The following is a 24,094-nucleotide window of genomic DNA, read 5'->3' on the forward strand; positions in this document are numbered from 1 at the left end:
AATGTGCAGGTTTGTTACATATGTATACATGTGCCATGTTACCTAATGTAAATGACAAGCTAATGGGTCCACACCTCCATTTTCAAATAGGCCCTGGTGTCTGTTGTTCCCTTCTTTGTGTCTATGTGCACTCCATGTTTAGCTCACACTTTTATAAGTGAGAACATGCGGTATTTGGTTTTCTCTTCCTGCATTAGTTTGCTTAGGATAATGGCCTTCAGCTCCACTCATGTTGCTGCAAAGGACATGATTTTGGATTTTTTGTTTTTGTTTTTGTTTTGTTTTGTTTTGTTTTTGAGACAGGGTTTCACTCTGGTTGCCCAGGCTGGAGTGCAATGGCGCAATCTCAGCTCACTGCAAAGTTCACCTCCCGGGTTCAAGGGATTCTCCCAACTCAGCTTACCGAGTAGCAGGGATTACAGGTGCCCACCACCACGCCTGGCTAATTTTTGTATTTTTAGTAGAGACAGGGTTTCACCATATTGGCCAGACTGGTCTTGAACTCCTGACCTCAGGTGATCCGCCCACCTTGGCTTCCCAAAGTGCTGGGATTACAGGCATGAACCACCATGCCTGGCTAATCTTTTTTTTTTTTTTTTTTTTTATGGAGTCTCCCTCTGTTGCCCAGGCTAAAGTGCAGTGGCATGATCTCAGCTCACTGCAACCTCTGCCTCCCGGGTTCAAGTGATTCTCCTGTCTCAGCTTCCCGAGTACCTGGGACTACATGCATGTGCCACCATGCCTGGCTAATTTTTTGTATTTTTAGTAGAGACAGGGTTTCACCATGTTAGCCAGGATAGTCTTGATCTCCTGACCTCGATCCGCCTGCCTCAGCCTCCCAAAGTGCTGGGGTTACAGGCATGTGCCACCACGCTTGGCCAATCTTGTTCTTTTTATGGCTGTACCCCATAGTATATATGTATCACATTTTCCATGGTATATATGTCCCGTATTTTCTTTATCCATTCTACCATTGATGGGCATTTAGGTTGATTCCTCTTTTCTATTGTGAGTAGTGTTGCAGTGAACATACGTGAGAAATGACACTAATTTTTGCATATTGGTTTTGTATCCTGTAACTTTACCAAGTTTATTTATTAGTTCTAGCAGTTATTTTGATAGCATCTTTAGGGTTTTCTGCATATATGATCATGTCGTCAGCATATATAAATCATTATACTTCTCTTCTTATTTGGATGTCTTTTATTTCTTTCTCTTGCCTAACTGTTCTGGCTAAGATTTCCAGTACTGTGTTGAATAGCAGGACAAGAGTGGGCATTCTTGTCTTGTTCCAGATCTTAGAGGAAAAGCTTTCAGTTTTTCTCCATTGCTTATGATGCTTGTGATGGTTTTTAATATTTGGGCTTTATTGTGTTAAGGTAAGCTCCTTCTATACCTATTTTGTTGAGGGTTTTTATCATGAAGGGATGTTGAATTTTGTAAAATACTTTCTTTGTGTCTATTGAAATGATCATATGGTTCTGCTTTCATCTTATTAATGTGGTGTATCACATTGATTGATTTGATATATTTGTATATTGAACCGTCCTTGCGTCCCACTTGATCATGGTGTATAATCCTTTTAATGTGTTATTGAATTTGGTTTGCTAATATTTTATTAAGGGTTTTTGCATCTATGTTCATTGGGGATATTGGCCTATAGTTTTTTTTACTTGTGATGTCTTGTCTGGCTCATGGTATCAGGGTGATGCTGGCCTTATATGTTCCTTCGTCCATTTTTTGGAAGAGTTTAAGAAATTTTGGTATTAATTATTCTTTGAGTGTTTTGTAGAATTTTCCAGAAGTTTGTCTAGTCCTGGACTTTTCTTTTTTGGAAGCTTTTTGATTACTGATCCTATCTCTTTGTTTTTTTTTTTTTGAGACAGAGTCTCACTTTGTCACCCAAGCTGGAGTGCAGTGGCGTGATCTCTGCTCACTGCAAGCTCCGCCTCCCGGGTTCACGCCATTCTCCTGCCTCAGCCTCCCGAGTAGCTGGGACTACAGGCGCCAGCTGCCACCACACCTGGCTAATTTTTCCTATTTTTAGTAGGGACAGGGTTTCACTGTGTTAGCCAGGATGGTCTCGATCTCCTGACCTCGTGATCTGCCCGCCTCGGCCTCCCAAAGTGTTGGGATTACAGGCATGAGCCACTGCTCCCGACCTTATGTCTTTGTTTCTTATTGGTCTCTTCAGACTTTCTATTTCTTCTTGATTCAGTCTTGGTAAGTTGTGTGTTTCTAGCAATTTATTCATTTTTTTCTAGGTTATTCAATATGTTGTTCATAATAGTCCCCTATGATCCATTTTCTGCATCATCCATTGTAATGTCTCCACTATCATTTCTGATGTCCTTTTTTCTTTCTCTTTTTTTTCTGTCACCGTCCACCTAGAGATACACTTCTGATCCTATTAATTTGTGTTTTCTCTTTTTTTTGTAGTGTAAATTTGTTAATTTTATCTTATTGATTGCCTGTTTCATTCCCCTGCTGTCTGAGAAGATACTTGGTATGATTTCAATATTCTTAAATTTGTTAAGACTCATTTTGTGACCTAACATGTGATCTATCCTGCAGAATGTTCCATGTGCACTAAAGAGAAGTATGTATTCTGCTGCTCTTGGGTAGAGAATTCTGTATATGTCTGTTAGGTCCATTTAGTCTATAGTGTTGTTCAAGTAAGTTGTTTTTTAATTGATTTTCTGCCTGGATGTTCTATCCATTATTAAAAGCGGAGTATTGAAGTTTCCTACTGTTATTGTAGTGCTGTCAATTCCTCCCTTCAGATCTGTCAATATTTGTTTTAAATATTTAGGTGCTCTGATGCTGGGTGCATATTTATTTTTAATTATTATATTTTCCTGCAGAGTTGATCCTTTTATCATTACATAATGACCTTATTTGTCTCTAGTGACAGTTTTTGACTTAAAGCCTATTTTGTCTGTATAAATATAGCCACCCCTGTTCTATTTTGGTTATGATTTGTATGGAATATCTTTTTCCTCATTCCTTCACTTTCAGCCTATGCATGTCTTTATATCTAATGTCTTGTAAATAACATATCACTGCATCTTATTCATTCAGCCACTCTATGCCTTTAGATTGGAGAGTTTAGTCCATTAACATTGAAAATAATTATTGGCACTTAAGGACTTACTATTGCTATTTTATTATTTTTTATCTGTTTTGCAGTTCTTTCATTTCTCTCTTGCTGTCATCTTTTGTTATGTAATTGTTTTTGTAGTTTATCATCTACTGATTGAACCACTTGCAGCAGTATCTGCCTAGTTTGTTTCCCTGCCTCCATAATTGCCCTTCTTCAATTCTATTGCAGATTTATTTATTTATTTTTATTTATTTATTTTTTGAGACAGAGTCTCACTCTGTTGCCCAGGCTGGAGTGCAGTGGCATGATCTTGGCTCACTGCAATCTCCGCCTCCTGGGTTCAAGCGATTCTCCTGCCTCAGCCTCCCGAGTAGCTGGGATTACAGGCGCCTGCACTACGCCCAGCTAATTTTTTGTATTTTTAGTAGAGATGGAGTTTCACCATGTTGGCCAGGCTTGTCTCGAACTCCTAACCTTGTGATTCGCCTGCCTGGGCCTCCCAAAGTGCTGGGATTACAGGCGTGAGCCACCGCCCCCAGCCTGCAAATTTATTTAAACCAGTTTAGCCTCTCACATCATCAGGTACTTTTCAGTGATATCAGTAGCTTCTAATGACTAGAGATAGCTGTGGAGTTTAGTTCTTCCTCATCCCCCACAATCTCCTAACCAGTTAGTATGTTCTAATGAAAACACAAATTTGGCGCAATTCTGTCAATCATGCATTTTTTTAGCACTTAGACATAGTCTTGAAACCTCTCTTCACAAGTTCCGTTAAGCCCCATGTAGGAACAGTTCATCTGAAGCACATGCAGCAGTTCTCCAGTAGTAGCATTTTAGCTCAATGGGTAGACCAGGCAATAGAATCTTCCATTAAGTGTCAGGATATGGAAACTAGTAGATTCCTAGAACTAAGATGCCACTCTGGGATCACCAGATTTTTAGGCTTCATTCATGTGAGGGTAGAGAGAAGTGTCCATCCATATATCTAGAACATCATTTATTTCATGAATGAATGACTCTTTTATGTGAATGAGCAAACCCTCTAGTGTAGGTTTAGGTAGATTGGTTGCTGTTTTTCAGTAACTGCCTCTGGAGTGTGGACTCACAATTAGTGTCTTTATATGCAAACTAAGTGCTGCTGGAAAGTGTTCGTCACTGGGGGTACTTCAGATATTAACTGCCCCTAGAGTATATGTATATCTACATGTACATGTGTGTAAGTGTATGTGTATCTCACACTGTCTCTGCGGAGTATTTTTAAGTAAATTTTAGACCATATAACAAATCTACTCTCCCATATATATCTGTCTACATTGTTTTCCTACATAAAACTCTTTTCTTCTGTGATTCCTTGTTACCTACAAAATAAAGTCCAAATTCCTTCAAGTGACCTACAGAACTGCCCCTGCCCAGAACAGCCCCTACCTCTTGCTTCCTTGTGCTTTATGGTCTAGTGGAGAATTGCCAAACCACTTGTAGTTAGCCTCCATCAACAATACTGCTGTATGCCTGTGTTTTATACTCATGCTCTCCCCCTGCCTGGTAAACCTTTCCCACCTTCACCTGGCTCATTTTTTTTTTTTTTTTTAACAGAGTCTCGCTCTATTGCCCAGGCTAGAGTGCAATGCAGCAGCGTGATCTCGGCTCACCACAACATCCAACTCCCTGGTTCAAGCGATTCTCCTGCCTCAGCCTCCCGAGTAGCTGGGATTACAGACACACGCCACCACACCCGGCTAATTTTTGCATTTTTAGTAGAGGCAGGGTTTCGCCATGTTGGCCAGGCTGGTCTGGAACTTCTGGCCTCAAGTGATCTGCCCACCTCAGCCTCCCAAAGTTCTGAGTTTACAAACGTGTGCTACCACTCCGGGCCTATAGTTTAAATGCTAATAGCCCTTCCCCAAAACTCAACTGCCTTTTAAAAGCTAATGAGAGACCACCAGGTTAGGAAGATAAAGGAGCCTGAATTCTGCGAAAGTATAGACATAAATGATTGCTAACCATTATTCCAGAGGTCACCAGATATGCAACTTCCCCATTTACTCCTGCAGATAACATCACTATTGTAGAACCTAAGATTGGCTTTTTGAGATATCATTTCAGGTTTTTGGCGCGTCTGAAGGACTGATGGCTCCACCTGAACCTGCCAACCACTCCTGTGGCCTCAACCAAAAGTGACTCAGTGCGCATGAGGACCATTTCCCACACCCCCATGTTTGCACCCACAACCAATCAGCAGCAAGCACCCATTGCTTAGCTACCCCCATCCATTCTCCTAAACTGTCTTTGAAAAACCCTAGGCCGGGCACAGTGGCTCACGCCTGTAATCCCAGCACTTTGGGAGGCCGAGGCGGGCGGATCACGAGGTCAGGAGATCGAGACCATCCTGGCTAACACAGTGAAACCCCGTCTCTACTAAAAATGCAAAAAAAATTAGCCGGGCGTGGTGGCAGCCGGCGCCTGTAGTCCCAGCTACTCGGGAGGCTGAGGCAGGGGAATGGCATGAACCCGAGAGGCAGAGCTTGCAGTGAGCCAAGATTGCCCCACTGCACCCCAGCCTGGACAACAGAGCGAGACTCCATCTCAAAAAAAAAAAAAAAAAAAAAAAAAAAGAAAAACCCTAGCCCCCAAATTATCAGGGAGACTGATTTCAATGATGATTCCATCTCCCACGTGGCATGGCTAGCCTCATATCTATTAAATTCTTTTTTTGGGGGGGTGGCAGGTAGAGGGTCTCACTCTGTCATCCAGGCTGAGTGCAGTGGTGCAATCATGGCTCACTGCAGCCTCAAACTCCCAGGCTCAAGAGATCCTCCCATCTCAGCCTCCTGAGTAGCTGGGACCACAGGTGTGTGCCACCACACCCTGCTAATTTTTGTATTTTTTGTAGAGACAGGGTCTCTCCATGTTGCCAAGGCTGGTCTCCAACTCCTGGGCTCAAGTGATCCACCTGCCTTGGCCTCCCAAAGTGCTGGGACTACAGGCGTGAGCCACTGCGCCTGGCCTAAACTCTTTCTCTATTGCAATGCCCTGGTCTGGTTTTGGCTGTGCTGTGGGCAGAAGAACCCATCAGGCAGTTATAGCTTTGGAGTCTGTGCTCTTAATCCATACGCAGTGCCACTTCCCAAGGGCACATCTCTGTATTCCGGCATGCTTCTATCTTAGCATTTAGCATAATAATTAGAAAATGCTTCATTTCGTATGTGCCTGCTAGTCTACCATGAGGCTCTTAAAATGTATTAATATCTAACGCAGTATGGTATAGTGGTTAAGATCATGGAGTTTGGAATTAGATAGAACTGGGGTTAAGTTCCATCTCTGCTATGTATTGGGTGTGTAACCTTAGGCAAATTATTTAACCTTTCTTTTTTTGTTGTTTGAGATGGAGTCTTGCTCTGTTGCCCAGGCTGGAGTGCAGTGGCATGATGTTGGCTCACTGCAACTTCTGCCTCCCAGGTTCAAGCGATTCTACCACCGTAGCCTCCCGAGTAGCTGAGACTACAGGTGTGCACCACCATGCCCAGCAATTTTTTGTATTTTTAGTAGAGATAGGGTTTCACTATGTTGACCAGGCTGGTCTCGAACTCCTGACCTCAGGTGATCTGCCTATCTTGGCCTCCCAAAGTGCTGGGATTGCAGGCATGCACCACCGTGCCTGGCCAAATTATTTAACCTTTCTATGGCTTGCTTTTTTCACCTGTAAAGTGGTATCTCCTCACTCCTAGCCAGTGCTTTTCCCTAGGGGTAAACATTTCCAATCTCTCTATTTCTGCGCCCTCCATGGTTTATTTCTAACTATCTGGACAGAAAAAGAGAGGACAATTCCAGCCTTGTCCTGAGCATAAAATCACTAGCATCGACCCTAGTTTATTTTGTGCACTGTGTGCTTTGACTCATGTCCAGATCTTCTTCCTCACTCTGGAACCCCCTACAGATCCCTCGTGATCTGGCTAGAGACCGTATAAAGTGGGGCTAAGAATACCTCACAGGGTAATGGAAAGAATGAAATGAGATGATGTATCTACAGCACCTGGCAGAGGGTCTTACATAGTAAGAAACTCTGAGTAATGCCTGACACTTATAACTCGTTATTAATATCTCTCCATCTCCAGCAACCAGCACGGTGCCTGGACAATAGACATTTGAGAACTATTTGTTGAACTGAACTATTTTGGAAAACTTTAGGCTGACATAGATATCTGAAGCATATCTTAGTATATATGACTTCAGAAATGATTCTCTGTAGTTAAGCAGAATGTGCTACCTCACTTTGCTAGGGCACCCAAAAGAGTTTTAACTCCAAAGAGTAGATAGCCCTGTAACTCTCCAGTCATGCAACCAATAAGCATGTCTTTCTGGTCCTTGAAGCCATCAATTTTAATGCAGCTGAAGCTCAGATGGGATAGCTCATCACTTTGAAGTCAGACTTGTTATTGTAAGTCATCTCATCATCATTCAAAATGAAAGAGAACCCCATTTCGTTTCCTTTCCTTAGAACAAGGGCTTCAGAACTCCCCAGGGCTAGCTAGTCTCATTGGATCTCTGACCTTTTCAGTATTGAAATTCCTATGCAAATTTCCTTCTCAGCATCCCAGGGCTTTGATCCTTTGTGCGATGAATTTTATTTGTCGAATGGATGAAAAATGCAGTTATCAGACATGCCCAGGTCACCTTTGGAGAGTGTTGTGATAACGAATGTCCCCGAATGTGACCGTTGATTTTCTCTTCCTTTGAGGACCTTAAAGAGCCTCTAGGTTAACCTCATTATCATCAGTGATCACTTCTCGGAAGTTTAGGTAGAGAGAAAAAGTGGATGAAATTGAACTGAATTTGTATCAATCCCAGTCATTGCCTAAAATCTGGCAGTTCAACTAAACCTCTGATAGTTGGTTATGTTGTCACTTTTCTCTTTTCCCTGAAAACTGGTATATGGAACCTCCCACCCACCACCAACACGCACAAAAAAGCCCAGCTAGCGGAGGGTTATGGAGTCACATGTGCTGAGGGGATTTAATTTGAGGAAAGAATGACTCTAGTGTGGTTTTGATCAGGAGAGGCTGCCTGGAGAAGGTCTCTAGCCAGACCATGAAGGACTGGTAGGGGGTTCCAGAGTCGAGGAAGAGGATCTGGATGTGAGGCAAAGCACGTAGTGTGCACATAATAAACTAGGGTTGATGGTAGTGGTTTTATGCTCAGGGCAAGACTGGGATTGCCCTCTCTTCTGTCCAAATCATCAGAAACAAACCATGGAAGGTCCAGAAACACAGAGGCTGAAAATATTCACCCCTAGGGAAAAGCACTTGCTAGGAGTGGGAGATATAATTTCTTTTCTTTTCTTTTCTTTTTTTTTTTTTTTGGAGACAATGTCTTGTAATATTTCCCAGGCTGGAGTGCAGTGGCAATTCACAGGCACGATCATAGCTCGCTGCAGTATTGAACTCCTGGGCTCAAGCGATCCTCTCACCATGTCCAGCAGAAAATTTGATTTCTGATCTTTATTCTACCACTGACTTGTTCTATAATGATGGTCAGGTCATTTAAACCTCTCTTAGATCATTTCCTTGTCAATAAGATAGATGTATAATCAGGCTACCACACAGAACTGGTGGGAAGATTATACGAGAGCTCACAAACATCTATCAGATATAAGTTATTGAGATACTATTATTAAAATGTAGAAAAGGAAGGGAGGGAGACCACCTTCAGTCTTGTCAGCTTGCATCTTATTGGATAATTAATGCAGCTGCTCAAGGACCCCACGAAATGGGCATCAAGTACAGAGAAGAGAGAGATTTTTTTTAAAACAAATGAAGAAACCAAATCTCAGAGAGCTTTAATCACTACCCAGTTGTTAAGCAGGGACTATGCCAAATCATTTATCATAAATGTAAATTACTTCACTGTTTTGTGCCAATACTCTGGAAACCTATTTGTATCTCTTCGGAAGGCCCTGCCTTCCACAGGAAGGTTCTGCCAGACGTGGTGGGAGGATCCCTTGAGCCCAGGAGTTCGAGGCTGCAGTGAGCTGTGACTGTGCTGGGAATTGGTGAGAATTTCAAGGGTAAGTGGAAAGCTACTGAGGAGAGTATTTTGGAGATTGGCAGCTAATCTCAGATACAAATAGTTTAATCACTTCGTGTGCCTTAATCCACACTGATCTCTGAGTGACATGGTAGCCCCTTAAACTTCAGAAGGTAAACCTGTTTACTTCTACTGGTACAGAATTCTAATAAAAATAAATATATTTTGTGTACTTTTGCACAACTTTGTAAATTTTTATTCTATTCTATGTAAACTACAACTATATATCATTCCTTTGAGCCTAACTTAGAAGAGAGAACTGGGGGTTCATAACACTGAAAAAGGCAGTAATATCATAGGCAAACATAGCAAAATTTTTATAGGGAAGTCTCAGGAGAAAGGAAGCAAGTGAAAGTAAAGTGAGCATGGCAAAGAGTTGCACTTGGTAGGATCAGGGTTCAGGGAGTTCAAGTTTATATCAAGGTATATCAGCACATGCCTAGGTAGAGGGAGAGGAAGAAGGAGAGGTAGAGAAGGGAGAAAAGGGGAGAGGGGAGAGAGGGAGAGAGAGGAGAGCAGGAGGTAGAAGGAGAAGGAGGGGGCAACAGGAGAGGAGGGAGCAGGCATACACACACACACACACACGTGCACCCACGTGTGCATGCAAGCCTGCTGCTCTCCCACACCTGGTAAGTGTGTCACAGCCCTCCTGGTGCTTGTCCTTATTCATCAAAGCCACTTTAATCCTCTTTCTAGTCCCTTTGTCAATCACTCCCCTTCTCTGCTACCAGGGAAACTTGACTGAGAGGAAGAGAAAGCTAAAGAAGTATCAAATTCCTCTCTAAGACATCTTCACTAGTCTTCCAGAACATCTCCCCCTTGGGAAGCAGAACTCTGAGGTCCAGAAAGACCTTCCGACCAATCCACTGGGACATTGCTATGGCTCCCTCCTCTTCACTTTCTGGCCTCTTGAGCCAACATCCAACATGATCTTCATGAGAGGTTGCCAGTTACCTTTCTAAAAACGTATTTGACCAGATTTCTTCATGATATTTCAAAATGTAAAAGCAGAAAACAACTTAAACTTTAAACAAATTTAAATTTAAACAATCTAAAAGGGAATTTAAGTAAACGTATGACTTTGTTGCAGAGGTTCTAGGCTTCCTTTTTTACAAAAGGATGGGAGATTTTAAAGCAACTGCTCTGACTAACCCAGAAAAATCTTTCTTTCTTTATCTCCTTTGTATTTAGCCCCAATATCTGAGAAAATTTTAAACATAGTTTTTTTTCTAGGATTGGTGCCTAAGGGTCATTCCCTTAGGAAAACCCTAACTTTTTTTACGCCTTTGTTGAATGAAGGAGCTGGTGGAAGTTCAAATTTGTGTGTTAACATGTGACTTAGTAGAGTCTGAAGATGGCCACTTGTTAGTAATTTCCCACTGCATTATTTTAAAAAAATGCAGCAGTTTTGTTCTGGTGAAGAGAGAGGCACTGGAATTCATCCCCATTGTCCACTCCCCACCCAGTGTATTTTACAGAAATTCTTAACAAGTTTAATAGTGTGCTATTATAACATAATTGCAGCATTACACCAGAAGCATTATCAATACTAAGTATTCTCCAATTTAGAATGCATGAATAAAGTCTCTAAAACTCTTAAGAGTATCAATTTTTCTCAGCTAAATAAACTAAGTTCAAAGGGTAAAAGGAATATTTCTTCTTATATTGAAGGTGGCATGTATTTGGGGGTAGTATTTTGATAAGCATTTGTGAGCTCCCTGCTGGTGGATTTTAAAACATAGGCAATCTCATGGTAACTATGAGGAGTGCCAAAGTGTCTAGAGAATTATTATGTATCTGTTATGGTAACACTAACTCTGTCACTTTCAACATATGGCATCAAAAGTCACCCTGGATGCTGACAACTAGTCAACGCATGGGAAACGAGAAAGAGTGGGTTCTTATAATGGCCTGAATGTCACACATGCCTGTCATAAAGTATCACCTAGATGCAAGAGGAACTAAGAAATGGTAGTTCTGATCTGCAGAGCCACCTCACTGCCACTATTCAGCATGATGAAAAGGCAGTACTGATATTGGGGGGTAGCTAAGAGGCTTTGCCACAGTTGTATTTTGGCAGTTATTAGGTTATTGTCTCAACTCCAAAACCAGTCTTTTTCTTTTTTTTTGAGACTGAGTCTTGCTCTATCACCCAGGCTGGAGTGTAGTGGCGGGATCTCGGCTCGCTGCAAACTCCGCCTCCCAGGTTCAAGCAATTCTCCTGTCTCAGCCTCCTGAGTAGCTGGGATTACAGGCGCCCGCCACCATGTCTGGCTAATTTTTCTATTTTTAGTAGAGATAGGGTTTCACCATGTTGGCCAGGCTGGTCTCAAACTCCTGACCTCAAGTGATCTGCCCGCCTCCGCCTCCCAAAGTTCTGGGATTACAAGAGTGAGCCACCGTGCCTGGTCCCAAACCCACCCTTCTATACCCTATTTCATGATGCTAGCAATAGGACACTGAAAACCACAAGTCAGTTTTGTCTGCTGGCTTTGTGTTAGCTTCTGCCAATAGGGGTCTGTAGAGGGGAATTGCAAAGCTGAAGGAGAAAAAGACTTGCTCCTAGGTGTTTGCTGACTGTGGGTTGCCTGTCTGCTTGTAGTTCCTATGAGCGCCACCCCGGCCTTGCCTCTTTACCCTGAAAAGAGCAAGTCCTTCCTATAGAATCGAGTGAGTCCAGTTTACAGTTTTTCCATCACTTGAAAGAACCACTCTCGGCCAGGAGCAGTGGCTCACGCCTGTAATCCCAACACTTTGGGAGGACGAGGCGGACAGATCACGGGGTCAGGAGATGGAGAACATCCTGGCCAACATGGTGAAAGCCCGTCTCTACTAAAATACAAAAAATTAGCTGGGCGTGGTGGCATGCACCTGTAGTTCCAGCTACTCGGGAAGCTGAGGCAGGAGAATCACTTGCACCCGGGAGGCGGAGGTTGCAGTGAGCCGAGATTGTGCCACTGCACTCCAGCCTGGCGACAGAGCAAAACTCCCTCTCAAAAAAAAAAAAAAAAGTAAGAAAGTAAGAACCAATCTCATCATGCCCTGCTCATAGACAACACCAACAGTCTGTGCCCCTCCTTAGAAGTCTGGGTCCCAGCATCACAGGGACCCTCTTCTAAGCTCAGAGATTTCAGCACCAGCAAGCAGATGACCCTTTTTCAGAAGTACGGGTTTTAGCTCCATGGAGCCCCTCCCCCAAGTTTTAATAATTACAACCTCCTCCCTTTTCCTCCTAGCCTAGGCTTCCTAGGCTTCTTGATCTGTTTTTAGATTTCCTAAAATTTACAGTTGAAAATATGGATTAGCCAGGCTCGGTAGCTCACGCCTGTAATCCCAGCACTTTGGGAGGCCAAAGCAGGTGGATCACCTGAGGTCAGGAGTTCGAGACCAGCCTGGCCAACGTGGCAAAACTCTGTTTCTACTAAAAATACAAAAATTAGCCAGGTGTGGTGGCACGTGCTTGTAACCCCAGCCACTCAGGAGGCTGAGGCAGGAGAATCACTTGAACCCGGGAGGAGGAGGTTACAGTGAGCCGAGATTGCACCACTGCACTCCAGCCTGGGTGACACAGTGAGACTCTGTCTCAAAAAAAAAGGAAGGAATGAAGGAAGGAAGGAAGGAAGGAAGGAAGGAAGGAAGGAAGGAGAAAGAAAGAAAGAAAGAAAGAAAAAGAAAGAAAGAAGAAAGGAGGAAAAGAAAGGAAGAAAGGAAGACAGGAAATATGGATTCACATACTCAAGTTGTTCCAAGCATAACATTTTTCATTAGCGGAATTATAAATTTTTAACTTTTTACTTTGGGATAATTATACACTCAAAAGAAGTCGAAATAAATAGTTCAGAGACGTTCCATGTACCTATCACACAGCTTCTCCCATTGGTGACATTTTCTGTAATTATAGTGCATTGCCAAAACCAGAACATTAACTGGCACAATGCAACTAACCAGACTGGAAGTCTTAATTATGTTTCACCAGTTTTGGCAGGCACATATTGTTTTTTTGTATGTCTTTGTGATTATATAACATTTCCTCACGTGTATAGATTTAAAAAATTGTTTAATTTTAATTTTTGTGGGTACATAGTAGGTGTATATGTGCATGAGGTTCATGACATGTTTTGATACTGGCATGTAATGCATAATAATCACATCATGTAAAATGGGATATCCATCACCTCAAGCATTTATCCTTTGTATTATAAACAATTCAGTTATACTCTTATAGTTATTTCAAAATATACAATTACATTGTTACTGACTATAGTCACCCTGTTGTGCTATCAAACACTAGGTCTTCTTCATTCTTTCTACTTTTTGTACGCATTAACCATCCCTAACTCCTGCCCTTCCCCCTACTACATTTCCCAGCCTCTGGTAAGCATCCTTCTACTCTCTCTCTCTCTCACTCTCTTTTATTTTTTTGAGAAGGAGTCTTACTCTGTCACCCAGGCTGGAGTGCAGTGGTGCGATCTCGGCTCACTGAAACCTCCGCCTCCTGGGTTCAAGCGATTCTCCTGCCTCAGCCTCCCAAGTAGCTGGGACTACAGGCATGTGCCACCATGCCTGGCTAATTTTTATATTTTTACTATAGAATGGGGTTTCGCCATGTTGGCTAGGCTGGTCTCCAACGCCTGACCTCAAGTGATTTGCCTGCCTCAGCCTTCCAAAATGCTGGGATTACAGGTGTGAGCCACCACACCCAGCCACCATCCTTCTACTCTCTATCTCCATAAGTTCAATTGTTTTGATTTTTAGATCCCACAAATAAGTGACAACACGTGATGATTGTCTTTCTGTACCTGGCTTATTTCATTTAGCATAATGACCTCCAGTTCCATCCATGTTACAAATGACAGGATCTCACTCTTTCTTATGACTGAATAGTATACCATTGTGTATAATTACCACATTTCTTTATCCATTCATCTGTTGATGGACACTTAGGTTGCTTCCAAATCATGGCTATTGTGAACAGTGCTGCAACAAACATGGCAGGGCAGATATCTCTTTGATATACTGATTTCCTCTCTTTTGGGTATATGCCCAGTAGTGGGATGGCTCGATCATATGGTAGCTCTCATGTGCATAGATTTGTGTGACCACTACCACTACAATGAAGAGACAGAACTGCTCCATTACTACAATGGAAGTTCCTCATGCTGCCCCTTTATTTTTACTTCCTCCCTTCCCTACAACTAATCCTGGCAGCCACTTATATATGCTCTGTCTATATAATTTTGTCATTTTGAGAATGTTATATAAATGGAATCATACAGTATGTGACATTTTGAGACGGGCTTTTTTTAAATTTAAATTTAAATTTTTGAGATCAAGTCTCGCTCTGTTGCCCAGGCTGGAGTACAGTGGCGTGATCTCGGCTCACTGCAACCTCTGCCATCCAGATTCAAGCGATTCTCGTGCCTCAGCCTCCCGAGTAGCTGGGACTACAGGCACAGGCCACCACACCCGGCTAATTTTTGTATTTTTAGTAGAGACGGGGTTTTACCACATTGGCCAGGCTGGTCTCAGACTCCTGACCTCAGGTGATCCACCCACCTCAGCCTCCCAAAATGCTGGGATTACAGGCATGAGCCACCGTGCCCAGCTGAAACTGCCCTTTTTATTCAGCACAATGCCCATAAGATCCATCTTGGTTGTTGGATGTAGCAATGATATGTTCCTTTTTTATTGCTGAGTAATATTCCATGGTACGGATGTACCACAGTGTGTTTAATCATTCACCTGTTGAAGGACATTTGGCTTATTTTTAAATTTTGGTTATTACAAAAAAAGCTGCTATGAACATTTGAGTATAGGTTTTTCTGTAGGTATGAGTTTTAGTTTCTCTGGGATAAATGCCCAGGAATGTGATTGCTGTGATTGCTGCACCAAATGGTAACTCTATGTTTAACTTTTTTTTTTTTAGAGATGGAGTCTCACTCTGTCGCCCAGGTTGGAGTGCAGTGGCGTGATTTCGGCTCACTGCAACCTCCGCCTCCCAGGTTCAAATGAATCTCCTGCCTAAGCCTCCTGAGTAGTTGGACTACAGGCTCGTGCCACCACGCCAGGCTAATTTTTTGTATTTTTAGTAGAGACAGGGTTTCACCATATTAGCCAGGGTGGTCTCGATCTCCTGACCTCGTGATTCGCCTGCCTCAGCCTCCCAAAGTGCTGGGATTACAGGCATGAGCCACCACGCCCAGCCTATGTTTAACTTTTTAAGAAACTGACAGAATGATTTCTAGAGTGGCTCTGCCCTTTATTATTATTATTATTATTTTTATTGATATGGAGTCTTGCTCTGTTACCCAGGCTGGAGTGCAGTGGCATGATCTTGCCTCACTGCAACCTCTGGCTCCCAGGTTCCAGCGATTCTCATGTCTCAGACTCCTGAGTGGCTGAGATTACAGGCGCCCGCCACCAAGCCTGGCTAATTTTTGTACTTTTAGTAGAGACGGGGTTTCACCATGTTGGCCAGGCTGGTCTCAAACTCCTGACTTCAAGTGATCTGCCCACCTCAGCCTCCCAAACTGCTGGGATTATAGGTGTGAGCCACCGCGCCCAGCCTGCCTCTACCATTTTACATCCCTACCAAAAACATATGAAAGATCCTATTTCTTGACATCTTCATCAGCATTTGTCGTTATCAGTGTTTTCCTTTTCAGCCACTTGAGTAGGTGTATAACAGCATTTCGTTGTGATTTTAATTGGCATATCCCTAATGGCTAGTGATATTGTTTGTTTTGAGACTGGGCCTCACTCTGTTGCCCAGGCTGCAGTGCAGTGGTGTGATCATGGCTAACTGTAGCCTCAATCTCCCTGGCTCAAGTGATCCTCCCACCTCAGGCCCCCGAATAGCTGGGACTACAGGTGCATGCCAGCATGCCCAGATAATTTTTTTTTTTTGAGGCAAGGTCTCATCTTGTCACCCAGGATTGAGTGCAGTGGCACAATCCTGGCTCACTGCAGCCTTGACCTTCTGGGCTCAAGCAATCCTCCTACCTTAGCCACCAAGTAGCTGGGACTATGGGTGCGTGCCACCATGCCTGACTAATTTTTGTATTTTTTGTAGAGACAGGGTTTCGCCATGTTGCCCAGGCTGGTCTCAAACTCCTGAACTCAAGCGATAGGCCCGCCTTGGCCTTCCAAAGTGCTAGGAATACAGCCATGAGCCAACACACCCAGCCCCAGAGCTTGTCTTTTTATCATCTTAACAGATGTCTTTCATAGAGCAGAAGTTCTGTGAGCTTTTCATCAATGTATTTATGTTTTTTCTTTCTATGCATTGTGCTTTTGGTGTCATGTCTATTTTCCCTTCACCTAACTCCAAATCATGATGATTTTCTTTCTATTGTGTTTTCTTCTTCTTTTTTTTTTTTTTTTTTTTAAGACGGAGTCTCACTCTTTTGCCCAGGCTGGAGTGCAGTGGCATGATCTGAGCTCACTGCAACCTCTGCCTTCCAGGCTCAAATGATTTTCCTGCCTCAGCCTCCCCAGTAGTTGGGATTACAGGCGTGCACCACCACACCCGGCTAATTTTTGTATTTTTAGTAGAGTCAGGGTTTCACCATGTTGGCCAGGCTGGTCTCAAACTCCTGACCTCAGGTGATCCACCCGCCTTAGCCTCCCAAATTGCTGAGATTACAGGCGTGAGCCACCGTGCCCGGCCTCTTCTTTTTTCTTTATCTTTCTTCTTCTTCTTTTTTTTTTTTTTTAGACAGTGTCTTGCTTTGTTGCCAGGCTGGAGTGCAGTGGCGCAATCTCGGCTCACTGCAACCTCCGCCTCCCTGGTTCAAGAGATCCTCCTGCCTTAGCCTCCCGAGTAGCTGGGACTACAGGCATGCACAACCACGCCCAGCTAATTTTTGTATTTTTAGTAGAGACGGGTCGTTTCACCATGTTGGCCAGGATGGTCTCCATCTCTTGACCTCGTGATCCGCCCACCTTGGCCTCCCAAAGTGCTGGGATTACAGGCATGAGCCACCGCACCCGGCCTTTTTTTTTTGAGACGGAGTCTCACTCTGTCGCCCAGGCTGGAGTGCAGCGGCATGATCTCAGCTTACTGCAACCTCTACCTCCCAGTTTCAAGTGATTCTCCTATCTCAGCCTCCTGAGTAGCTGGGATTAGAGGCATGCACCCTGATGCTCCACTAATTTTTATATTTTTAGTAGAGACAGGGTTTCACCATTTTGGCCAGGCTGGTCTCAAACTCCTGAACTCAAATGATCAGCTCACCACTGTCTCCCAAAGTGCTGGGATTACAGGTGTGAACCACCATACCTGGCCTCCTGTGTTCTCTTCTAAAAGCTTTATAATTTTACATTTAAATCAAAGATCAAATTTGAGTTAATTTTTGTATAAAGTATGAGGCTTAGGTACAGGTTTATTGTTTATTTCTGCCTATGTATGTGCAAATTTTCCAGCACCATTTGTTAAAAAGAAAATTCCCGTGTTTCTGGGGTCCCATGACCACCCCAGGTTTAGTGATTCACTAGAAGGAGTCACAAGAGTCAATAGAGCAGGTTTTACTCACTGCTAAAGTTTATTAGGGAAAGGAAACAGAGCAAAAACAACAGGAAAAATGCATGCATTGGACAGAGTCCAGAGAGGTCAGGCATAGACTTCCCCATCTGAAGCCACACAGGATGTGCTTTCTCTCTTGCAGTGAACTACAGGAGCATGTGAGGAATAACTCTGCCCAGAGAATCCTGTTCAAATCCCAGGGTCTGCGGCTTTTATGTGTAGAGGAATGGCTCTGTCATGGCAACCTGACAACAGAGACCACACAGACAAAGACTTGACCTGCAGTTTATCTGAATCTTGGCAGAACTCCTTGTGATCTTTTCGGTATAGAAGAGGATAAGAGGTCCCTTTTGTTTTGATGTCATCCTTTTTGGTGTGTGAAACAAGGACCACAGGGAGCTGGCACCTTTGGCTACACTTCTTTTCACTCTCCATGTAAGTAATAAACTGTCTGAATCTTAAAAGCGCTCATGGTGTCTTTTTTATTGGCGAAGTCTGTCAGGACTTAGCCTTTTCTCACACTTCACCAAATTACTTTTGCATCTTTGTCAAAAGTCAGTTGGACATATTTGTGTGGGTCAGTTCTTTCTAACAGCTTTACTGAAGTATGACTGGCATACAATAAACTGCACATATTTTAAGTGTACAATCTCACTTTGACCCTCAAAGGGTCTCACTTCCTTACCCAGGCTGGTGTGCAATGGTACAAACACGGCTTACTGCAGCCTCGACCTGCTGGGCTTAAATGATCTTCCCACCTCAGCTTCCCAAGTAGCTGAGACTTACAGGCATTCACACCATGGCTGACTAATTTTTTTAAAAAAAAATTAGTACAAGCGTGGTCTTACTGTGTTGCCCAGGCTGGTCTCAAACTCTTGAACTCAAGCAATCCTCCCATGTTGGCCTCCCAAAGTGCGAGGATTACAGGCGTGAGCCACCTTGCCTGGCCTAGTTTGTGTTTTTTAAGAATTTACGTTTTGCCTGGGCACAGTGGCTCACGCCTGTAATCCCAGCACTTTGGGAGGCCAAGGCAGATGACTCAAGGAGTTCAAGATCAGCCTGGCCAATGTGGTGAAAACCTGTCTCTACTAAAAACACAAAAAATAGCCAGACGTGGTGGCACACACCTGTAGTCCCAGCTACCTTGGTGAGGTGGAAGAATCCTTTGAACCCCAGAGACGGAGGTTGCAGTGAGCTGAGATCACGCCATTTGACTCCAGCCTGGGCAACAGAGCGAGACCCTATCTCAAAAAAAAAAAAAAGAAAGAAAAGAAATCTCCCCCCAAAAAAGAATTTATACGTTTTGATTCATTGATTGATTGAATCATACATCAATTTTTTTCTGACTTCTTTCACTCAGCAGAATTATTTTCAGATTCACCTATGTTAGTTTTTTTTTTGTTGCTGTTTTTTTTTTTTTTTTTTTTTTGAGACAAGGTCTTGCTACTGCCCAGGCTGGAATGCAGTAGTACCATCTCGGCTCACTGCAACCTCCGCCTTTCTGGGCTCAAGTGATTCTCCTGCCTCAGCCTCCTGAGTAGCTGGGACTACAGGTGTGCACCACCACACTCAGCTAATTTTTGTATTTTTAGTAGAGACAGGGGTTTACCATGTTGGCCAGGATGGTCTCGATCTCTTGACCTCGTGATTCGCCTGCCTTGGCCTTCCAAAGTGCTGGGATTACAGGCGTGAGCCACCACACCTGGCCACACCTATGTTATTATATATATCAATAGTCCTTTTCTTTTTTTGCTGAGTAGTATTTTACTGTATGGCTATACCACAATTTGTTTATCCATTTACCTGTTGATGCACATTTGGGCTCTTTCCAGTTTGTAACTATTGCAAATAAAGCTTCTACGACCATTTGTATATAAAACTGAAGTGCAATGGTGTGATCCCCAGGATGGAGTGCAGTGGTGTGATCTCAGCTCACTGCAATCTCCACCTCCTGGGTTCAAGCGATTCTCCCACCTCAGCCTCCTGAGTAGCTGGGACTACAGGTGTGTGCCATCACACCCAACTAATGTTTGTATTTTTAGTAGAGATGGGTTTCAACCATGTGGACCATGAACTCCTGACCTCAAGCAATCCACTTGCCTCCGCCTCCCAAAGTGCTGGGATTACAGGTGTAAGCCACCGTGCCCGACCTAAATGGTATTTTAAAATTTCAATTTCAATTGTCAATTACTAATATATAGAAGTGAAATTTTAAAAAACATTGACGATGTAGCCTGTAACCTTGCTAAACTCACTTTCAGTTCTAGAACTTTTTTTAGATTGTAACTGGTTTTCTGCATATGAGCAATTATCTCCAAGTAAAGAGAGTACTTCTTCCTTTATCATTTGTGAGCTTTTATTGCATTTTGTTGCCTAATTTCTCTGGCCAGACCATCCAGTACAATGTTTGCTATGGTCTGGATGCATCCCCCAAAATTCATGTGTTGGAAACTTGATCCCTAGTTGCAGCAGTGTTAGGAAGTGGAGCCTTTTGGGAGATGTTTAGGTTTTGAGGGCTCTGCCCTCTAAATGGATTAATGCCATTATAAAAAAAGGGCTTGTGGGAGTGGGTTTGCTCTCTTCTGCCACATGAGGACACAGCGTTCCTCTCCTCCAGAGGATGCAGTGTTCGAGGCATCATCTTGGCAGCAGAGAGGTCAGGCTCTAACCTGCTGGTGACTTGATCTTGGACTTCACAGCCTTCAGAATTATCAGTAATTAATTTCTGTTCTTTATAAATTACCAGTCTCAGGTATTCAGTTATAATGGCACAAAACAGACTAAGACAATGCTGAATATAAGAGGTGAGAACAAACATCCCTAACTTGTTACTGATTTTATAAGGAAAGCACTCAGTCTTTCACCATTAAGTTTGTTAGGTATAGGATTTTCATAGATGTGCTTTAATAGGTTGAGGATCTTTACTTCTACTCCTATATTGCTGAGAGTTGTTGTCAGCCATAGATATTGGTTTTGTCAAATGATTTTTCTGCATCTATTGAGATGAGCCCATGGCTTTTCTTTGTTAATTTATTAATATGGTCAATTATATCGATTGATTTTCAAATGTAAACCAACCTTGCATTCCTGATATAAACCACACTTACACATGATGTATTTTTTTAATTTTTAATTTTTGTGGGTACATAGTAGGTGTATGTATTTATGAGGTACATGAGATGTTTTGATATAGTCATGCAATGTGAAATAAGCACACCATGAAGAATGGGGTATCCATCCCCTCAAGCATTTATCCATTGAGTTGCAAACAACTCAATTACACTCTTTATTTTAAAATGTACAGTTATTGACTATAGTCACCATGTTGTGCTATCAAATAGTAGGTCTTAGTCATTCTTTCTACTGTTTTTTTGGACCCATTATATTTTTTATATTCTTATATTGCTAGATTCAGTTTGCTAATATTTTGTTTAGAGTTTTTTGTTTCTATGTTCACGAGGGGATATTGGTTTGTAGTTTTATCTGTCTTGCTTCAGTATCATGGTAATGCTGTCCTCATAGAATGAGTTAGGAAATATTCCTTCCTTTCAATTTTCTGGAAGAGTTTGGGTAAAATTGATGTTATTTCAAACCTTAAGTTTTTGGTAGTGATAACCAGTGTAAACATCTGGGTCTGGAGTTACTAAACTGGAGTTTACTAGTGAGAAGCTTTTTAACTGCAAATTCTATTTCTATGATAGGTTTAGGGGTATTCATTTTTGTGTGTTTGTATGTGTGTGTATGTATCTCTATACATACAGATAGATAGATAGGTAGATAGCTAGATAGAGATATAATCTCCTTTAATGAGCTTTAGTAGTTTGTATCTTTCAAGCAATTAGCCCATCTCATCTAAGTCCTCAAAGTTATTGCTATAAATGTGCTTACAATATTCCCTTATTAACCTTTTAATATTTGTAGAATCTGTGTTAATATTTTTTTTTTGAGACGGAGTCTAGCATTGTTGCCCACGCTGGAGTGCAGTGGTGCAATCTTGGCTCACTACAAGCTCCACCTCCCAGGTTCACGCCGTTCTCCTGCCTCAGCCTCCCGAGTAGCTGGGACTACAGGCGCCAGCCACCACGCCTGGCTAATTTTTTGTATTTTTAGTAGAGACGGGGTTTCACTGTGTTGGCCAGGATGGTCTCGATCTCCTGACCTTGTGATCTGCCCACCTCGGCCTCCCAAAGTGCTGGGATTACAGGCGTGAGCCACCTCGCCCGGCCCTGTGTTAATATTTTTATCTCATTTATGACATTGGTAATTTGTGTCTTCTCTTTGTCCTGATCCACATAGCCAGAGTTTTATCAATTTTGCTTATTATCCAAGAGAACCAGCTTTTGGTTTCATTAAATTTCTCTAATGATTTTCTGTTTTCTATTTTATTGATTTCTACTTCTTAGTTTTTGCTTAATTTGATCTACTTTTTCAATTTATTAATGTGGAAATGATGTCATTGATCTGAAATCATTTTTCTTTTCTTACATATGAATATAGTGCTATAAATTTTCCATTATACAGTGCTTTATGGTATCTCATATTTTGATATATTGTATTTCCATTTTCATTCAGTTAAATATGCCTTCCAATTCCACTTTTGATTTTTTTCTTGAATTAATGTTTTACTTATAAGTATGCCATTTAGCTTCCACATATTTGAGTATTTTCCAGCTATCTTTCTGTTTTTAGAATATTATTTAATTCCATTGACATCAGAATACATACTTTGTATGACTTGAATACACGTTTTGCTTCGTGTGTTTTGAAACTTTGTCAAGTACACAAACATTTAGGACAGTTATGTACTATTGATGAATTGACCCCTTTATTATTATCATCCTACCATGATATTTGCTGCTTTGAAATCTACTCGTCTGTCACTAATATAGCCATCTGTCTTTCCTGTATCTGGTGTTAGCATTAATTAACTAGATCTATTCGTTTCTCGTGGCTGCTATAACAAATTACTGAAATGTTGGTGGCTTAAAAAAATTTATTCTCCCACGGTTCTGGAGGTGAGAAGTCTGAAATCAAGGTATAGGTAAGACCACACTTCCATCATAGAGTCTAAGGGAGAATATATTCCTTGCCTCTTCCAGCTTCTGGTGTCTGTCAGCATTCGCTGGCTTGTGGCTACAGCTCTATCTCTTTCTCTGCTCCATGTTCGTATTGCCTTCTCCTCTGTGTTAGTGTAGCTAAATTAGCTCTCTTTCTCTCCTATAAGGATACATGTGATCGTATTTAGGGCCTACCTGGACAAGCTCCTCTCAAAAGCCTTAAGTTAATCACGTATTTTGCCATGTAAGGTAATATTTACAGGTTCTGGGGATTAAAACATAGACATATCCTTGGGGCCACCATTGAGTCCACTACACATGGTATATCTTTCTCCATCACTTTATTTTTCACTGGTTTGTGTATTTAAAGTGTGTTTGTTGTGAACAGCATACACTTAGGTCTTGCTTTTTTGCTTTTTTATTATCCAGTCTGATGGTCTTTTTCTTTTCTTTCTTTTTTTTTTTTGAGACAGCGTCTTGTTCTGTCCCTCAGGTTGTAGTGCGGTGGCCTGATCATGGCTCACTGTAGCCTCAACCTCCTGGGTTCAAGCTACACACACACACACACACACACACATACACATATATATATTATTGTAGTCTCCCTTCGAGTTATATTATATCACTTCACAAATAATATAAGAAGAGCCTTCCAATAGCATACCTACATTTCCTCTCTCCTGGCCTTTATGCTGTTGTTTGCATATATTTTACTTACACATAAATTATAAAGCCCACAATGCATTGTTACTATTTTTGCTTAGTCAATTATCTTTTAAAGATATTTATGAAATAAGAAAAATATCATATATATTTATTCATGAAGTTTCTGTTTCCAGTGTTCTTTATTGCTTTAATATAGATCCATATTTTCATCTGGGGTGGTTTCTTCTGCTTGAAGGATGTCTTTCAGGCCAGGCGTGGTGGCTTATGCCTGTAATCCCAGCACTTTGGGAGGCCCACGTGGGTGGATCACCTGGGGTCAGGAGTTCAAGACCAGCATGGCCAACATGGTGAAACCCCGTCTCTACTAAAAGCACAAAAAATTAGCTGGGCGTGGTGGCAGTTGCCTGTAATCTCAGCTACTTGGGAGGCTGAGGCAGGAGAATTGCTTGAACTCAGGAAGCAAAGGTTGCAGCAAGCTGAGATTGCACCATTGCACTCCAGCCTGGGCAACAAGAGTGAAACTCCGTCTCAAAAAAAAAGAAAAAAAAGGATGTCTTTCAGCATTTACTATAATTCAGGTCCGTTGGTGATGACTTTTTAAACCTTTTGTATGCTTAAAAAGTCTTTATTTTGGCCAGGCACAGTGGCTCACGCCTGTAATCC

The 24,094-nt window shown here is 42.2% G+C and overlaps 1 long non-coding RNA gene across 1 annotated transcript in view; it reads left to right on the forward strand.

The window, feature by feature from the left end:
- LOC129476069 (uncharacterized) overlaps positions 1 to 18,172 on the forward strand; it is a 95,657-nt gene extending 77,485 nt beyond the window's left edge. The window contains exons 10-11 of the long non-coding RNA XR_010119671.1: positions 9,051 to 9,164; positions 17,851 to 18,172. This is a non-coding gene — a long non-coding RNA (uncharacterized lncRNA). The remainder of the gene's footprint in view (positions 1 to 9,050; positions 9,165 to 17,850) is intronic.
- The last annotated feature ends 5,922 nt before the right edge of the window (positions 18,173 to 24,094 follow it).

Source organism: Symphalangus syndactylus, chromosome X (genome assembly GCF_028878055.3).
Source record: "Symphalangus syndactylus isolate Jambi chromosome X, NHGRI_mSymSyn1-v2.1_pri, whole genome shotgun sequence".
NCBI classification, from domain to species: Eukaryota; Metazoa; Chordata; class Mammalia; order Primates; family Hylobatidae; genus Symphalangus; species Symphalangus syndactylus.